The sequence below is a fragment of the Onthophagus taurus genome, chromosome 7, assembly GCF_036711975.1.
Source record: "Onthophagus taurus isolate NC chromosome 7, IU_Otau_3.0, whole genome shotgun sequence".
In the NCBI taxonomy this organism is placed as follows: domain Eukaryota; kingdom Metazoa; phylum Arthropoda; class Insecta; order Coleoptera; family Scarabaeidae; genus Onthophagus; species Onthophagus taurus.
This window is the reverse complement of record NC_091972.1, coordinates 37,295,864-37,302,344: the sequence shown is the minus strand read 5'-3', so window position 1 is coordinate 37,302,344 and position 6,481 is coordinate 37,295,864. Positions and strand designations below refer to the sequence as shown.

General features: G+C 32.0%; 1 long non-coding RNA gene across 1 annotated transcript; it reads left to right on the top strand.

The window, feature by feature from the left end:
* The first annotated feature begins 503 nt into the window (after positions 1–503).
* On the top strand, positions 504–6,008 carry LOC139430374 (uncharacterized). Its single transcript, XR_011640852.1, has 2 exons — positions 504–755; positions 5,316–6,008. It is a non-coding gene; the product is annotated as an uncharacterized lncRNA (long non-coding RNA).
* The last annotated feature ends 473 nt before the right edge of the window (positions 6,009–6,481 follow it).

Below are 6,481 nucleotides of genomic sequence, written 5' to 3'. Positions count from 1 at the left end.
AGAAAATCCATCGTTGAAAAATCTCCCAATTCTATCACTGGCAAAATAAAAACCTCACTCTCATGCCCGTTTGCACCGTAATACATAAGCATTGCTTAAAGGCTAAGTAATGCTTAATTAGTGAATTTGCGTTGCACCGTCAAGTAACCCGTTCTCAAAATCAATAAGACGTTCTCAAATATATGTAAGTATTTGAAATCCAGTGCTTAAGTTGTTCTCAAGCGCATACGTCAAATAGACATAACCGCACATAACCTATACGTTAAAAAAGTAATAAAATAAAATAATGGATCTGCAAATTTTCGACGACGATTTAGATGTTTTGGAAATAATTGATTACACAAGATCCAATTATTTCCACGAAATGGAAGAATATAATTTTTTTAAAAGATTTCGTCTAACAAAACAAAGTTGTTTGTATGTTCTACGATAAATACAAGAAATTATAGAATTTCCGTCTAATAAGTAAGTAGTATACACACTCTTCGAATATGCGCGAAGTTGGGAATGATACGAATAGTAGAAATGTTATTTACATGGTATATGTCAAATGTCAACTGACATTAACTTGACAACACGAAAAACCCTAAAAAATTACTAAAATTTATAAAAATAACTAATTTTATGGCGTTGTTGCCAAATAACCGATACTTAAACGTTACTTAGTTGTTGTGTCGCACTATGGAAAATTTAGTCCGTTTGCTGATCAAAAATCAATAACTTTTTTATTTTTAAAGATAAACCTTTCAAACTTGGTAAGAATTTTCTTTTTATTATTTTTTATTATTTATTATTATTTTTATTTCCTCGTATATACGAACTATATGAAGACAACTTCTGTCCCAAACTACCGTTTTGAGGTTGTGATGAATCTTTACATTTGATGGTCCTAGAACCTATTTTGACCATTTTAGCATTACATCTGTACAGGGTGTCCCAATTTCGATGTCCGCATAGACCATCTCCGAAACTAAAAGAGATAGAAAAAAAGTAGCTTACATGTCATGATCTCGTTTTTCGAGAAAATGCTAATGCCGAAAACTCCGAACAGCTATCGTCTTTTGTTTTCGCCCTATCGGCAAAAACTGAAAATTTTGCAAAAACGACAATCGCGAATATCTCACTTATTATCAAAGATAGAGTATTATAAATAAAACATTATATGGGCAATTTTTTACGAAGAATTCAGTGGCGTAGGTAGAATTTTCTTCCCATCTTTTATTTTCGAGATTTTAGACGTAACTTTATTTTTTTAAATGGAAACCATAGTTGGCTATGACTTAAAATAATTTGTTATTTTCTTCTGATAACAAATATATATAGTTTGTGGGGTATATTTCTTATAGTTATTGAATAATTAACAAAAATTCATTTTGTTTCATCTAAATCTAATGTATGTATTTAAAAGTTAATGTTGCTATGGTGATAACTAAGGCACGGAACTTTTGTGACAAAAGAATACGATTTCCCCCCTCCACTTGTTCTCAGTGGCTTCCTAGAAAACTAGCCAATGAGAACAAGTGGAGGGGGGAAATCGTATCGTTTTGTTACAAAAGTTTCGTGCCCTAGTGATAACCATACATACTATGATGGAATATAATGTATCAATTTTTTTTGTTCTTTCTAAAACTATTGTATGTATTTAAAACTTAATGTTGTTATGGTGATAACCATACCATGAGGGAAAGCATTGTTTCCAATTATTGTCAAAGTTAGTAGCAAGGAGTTTGTAGTAGTATTTAAAAATTCACTAACAACTCTGGCATTATGTGCTGGTGCTCCGTCATATTGAAAATATATCATTTGAGACATATTTAGTGCCAAATTGTCGACCAAAGGCTCAAGTGCTGCCTTAATATATTGAGGTATTTCTCTGAGTTTAAGTTTTTATGGTAGATACTATATGGCAAAATTCTATTATCTAAAAGGGCACACCATACATTGAACCCCAAGCTTCTTTGAACACTCAGAAACTTCTTCGGTCCAGATAACATTTTGAACAAACAGCAGACTATTTAATTTTTCTAAATATCATCTACAAAATTCTAATCTTAGATTGACATCTCCGGCACGTAAATAATGAATTAGCCCCGCTTTGTATGGTTTATACATATTTTTCTTTCATATTCGGGAGCAGCGGCTTTTGGGTCAGAAGTCTTGTTCAATTTCTCTGCAAGATGTTGATGGATTTATCGCAAGTGAAGCCAACACATTGACTTCATCCTCTTGCAGGCCATTTTGGTGTGTTTTAGCACGTGGTTTGGGGAAGGACCAAAAATCTATTAAATTTTCTGCTAACCGGCTGAAGGTTCTTACGTGCGGTTGCCTTTCTTCCGGATACCTTGTGAAATATAATTCCGCGGCTAACGTCGCATTCTTATCTGATAACATATAGCATTATATCATGTTACATTTTTCATAATTTTCGAAATTCATTGTAAAGTTTTATTCAGTTTTGTTATACTTTGACACTTAACATGCTGGTGCATCGTACCAGCACATAATGCCAGAGTTGTTATCGAATTTTTAAATACAAACTTTGGCAATTATTTGATACATTATGTTGCATCATAGTATGCATGGTTATCACCATAGCAACATTAACTTTTAAATACATACATTAGTTTTAGATAGAACAAAATGAATTTTTGTTAATTATTCAATAACTATAAGAAATATACCCCATAAACTATATATATTTGTTATCAGAAGAAAATAACAAATTATTTTAAGCCATAGCCAACTATGATTTCCATTTAAAAAAATAAAGTTACGTCTAAAATCTCGAAAATAAAAGATGGGAAAAAAATTCTGCCTACGCCACTGAATTCTTCGTAAAAAGTTGCCCATATAATGTTTTATTTATAATACTCCATCTTTGATAATAAGTGAGATATTCGCGAATGTCGTTTTCGCAAAATTTTCAGTTTTTGCCGATAGGGCGAAAACAAAAGACGATAGCTGTTCGGAGTTTTCGGCATTAGCATTTTCTCAAAAAACGAGATCATGACATGTAAGCTACTTTTTTTCTATCTCTTTTAGTTTCGGAGATAGCCTATGCGGACATCGAAATTGGGACACCCTGTACATATGTATCTGTTAGTATATAGTATGTATTATATACGTGCGTTCGTAAACACGATAACTCAAAGACGCAATTATCTACTTCCATGAAATTTGGTATGCGGCTATTAAATTAAGACTGCTGATCTCTACCAACTTTTGGAACAAATCTGTCGACCGGAAGTAGCAGTTTACTTTAACAGATTTAGAAATAGTTAAAAAATGTTGTAGAAATCTGAATAAGAATAAGTAACTTTCAGATACAAAATTTCTACCATCTCACATAACCGGAAGTAGTACTTTACCTGAAACTGTACTCATTTGTTTCATATAAGCTGGTACTAAGTAAAATAAATTATTAAAATTTTTTATAAGCCTTTATATCTGAAAAATATATAGATAAAAAATTACATTGAAATCATGAAACCGGAAGTAGTATTTTACTTAACAAATCACTTATTAATCATTTTATTATTTTTTTTATGAATATTATTGATATTACAGAGTAATATTATTATTGAAAAAACCCCTAACTGATTACAATCTATCTGAGATATAAATATTATAATACAATGTATAATATATGTATAATATTGTTTAACTCGTTCAATATTCCATCATTGCCTGACACTGTTCAACTTATTCAATTTAATTTTCAGAAACCAGGTGATGCTGTGTTAAAAGAGCTAGGGTTTCTTCGTCAAGTTTCTTTACATTTTTAATGCACTGATTTGTAATATTCGTTATGTATGGATCTGATGTATAAAGGAGTATATAAAATACATCTTCGTTTGTTGCATATCTAGAACATTTTCGCGCATGATGTAGTCTAAATTTTTTGTAATCATTATTTCGAGATTCCTGTGCATCTTCTGATAGCTGTCCAATAGGTAAAATTGCAAAATGTCGTATGATACGTTCACCATGAATTAATATTTTATGTACGGAAGATGGCATGTAATACCAGTCATAATTTTTAATGTATATTTTTGCCGTTTCCGTAACACCCGATGTCAACACCTGAAAAATTATGTGAAATCGCTTAATCAATATTTCGTGGACACTGGTAATTTCTGCCGAAGAAGAAGCATTACAAAAAAAATCTTTTAGCAGTATTACCATCGTTTGTATTACCACTTATTTCTTTGGCTCATCAATAATCAAACCAAGCTATTTGCGGAATCGCGCCTGGACCAAAGCTTTCTTATCTCTTTTTAATTGTTTATTTTCTGCGGTAGTAGCTGACCACTTTCGGAAGGGTAGATAATATGATATGTGTAAAATCATCTCCATGCAACGTATCGAGGCATGTATCATTGATAAACCATAGCGAAATGCATTATCATTTTCTGATCTTGCTGCCACCTTTTCTAAATTATTCATTTGCTGTGGATTAGCACCGCAAATAGTGCATGTCGAACATGAAGATGTACCTGCTATTATTTGGGCAACTTTTCCATCTATCATAGTGAGAAACATGTCATGTTTGATTTGTATTGCTTTTCCTTGCTTTGTAATTACCGATGAACTCAAACTACCAATTTGACTTTGTATATCATCCACAACGGCTTTTGTTTTCTCGGGAGTCTCTTTAGAAACTCGATTGAAATTGGTCGACAAATCCGCACAGAAGAGGGGACAGGATTTTGCCACACTACCGTACTTGTGTGATTTAATAAATCTTGTAAAGATGTTACCTTTGCATATGTATTGCTGATTTCTATGCTAGAAACAGGTTGATAACAGCTTTTTTTACTTTCCTAGATGTTGTGATAAGAAGGTGGCAATAAAAAGCAGCTTTTCTCATTGGTTAGATTTCTAAGGTATAAATATTGTGCTTTAGTGAAATTTAAATCAATGTAAACGCTTAATGCTTCAACTACAGTCAATGGTTGTGATTTATCATGGTGGATCTGTTTTAAAATTGCTTTCTTTTCATCAGGCTGCAAATCTCTTATAGTCTCCACTACATTTGCTTCATCACTTTCTCCCATTGACCGTAATCCCTGAATATACGCACTGTATATACGATCAAATCCATATTCATTTAGAACAACCTTTTCGGGAAGATATGACGTTATATAGGTTTTACACTAAAAATTTATATTAGCAGTCTTTAAAAATCACGACAAAAGTAACCGAAATACGTGAAATCAGAGATATATAAACTTTGATAATTTTTTTTTTACTTAAATACGTCATATAAAAATAAAACTTATGTTAATTATTAAAATCTGACATTTCTACTATAGGATTCAATTGAAAAAAGAAATACATTACGACTTTCGAAAAACCCATTTATGATCAGCAAACGGCTCAAACTGCCCATAGTGTGTCGGTGCAATAGACATAAAATTTAAGTTCTTCTTAACTATAAGAACTGCTTAACTAAGTTATGCTCAACTAAGTAAACGGTGCAACCGGGCATTAATGTGTCAAAAGTCAAAACTTAATATTGTAGTCTTACCGAATAGATATAGTGGTCGATTGGGTCGGTATTACCGATTTGATTGGAGAAAAATTGACTACTATATTAGTTCGGTCGGACTTTCTTAAAATCGTTTATTAATAGAAAATCATTTATTAATAGGTGTCATTAATGAATGATTTTGTATACATTTATAAATCATATAAATACACAGTCGACGGAAAAAGTAATTTAGTTCATAATTTATTAAAAGCTCCAAAAACAGGTAATTGTGAACCACTGCCAATGGAAAGACTACTAGACAACAATGAAATGTTGAAGAGTGACTCCTCTATTAGCACTTCAGAAGAAGAACCTTCACAGGAAAATGAACTATTTAATTTCGAAAAGAACTTGGAATCATGTGCAATAAATTATTTTGCTGGGTTTATAATCCAAAAATGTATTAAAAAATTTGATTGCAATTATTCTAAACAAAATTGTAACAACTTGAATTAAACGACTTGTTTTAAAAGTACTTAGTTGTTTTATTATTATAAAAATATCTTACACTCCATCTTATACATGTTGTCTCTCACATCTTCTAAGAGGACCGAGAGCCCTCTATCGACACACCACGACATCTATCTTAAAGTTAACTGACTAACGTACTACATCCCCCCTCCCAAGTCTATACCCAACAAAGTCCCTCAAATGTGACGGTTCCTTTATTACTCTACCCGACCTCGTTTGCACAGATGAATCTGACGGTCTTGCTATCGGTTCACAATCTTTATTAACAACAACCTTACTTAAACTAGGCTTAGTACGATTTTTTACATATATGTCACTATCGGGAATGTTGTCAATTTCAGTTAATTTAGGTCTAATTACTACATCATTATACGATTTTCGGAGATGCACACTATTGCGTCTAATATGCCTACCTGTATCTTTTTGTACAATGTATGATCTAGGTGTATCATAAACATCCACTATTTTACCTGGAGC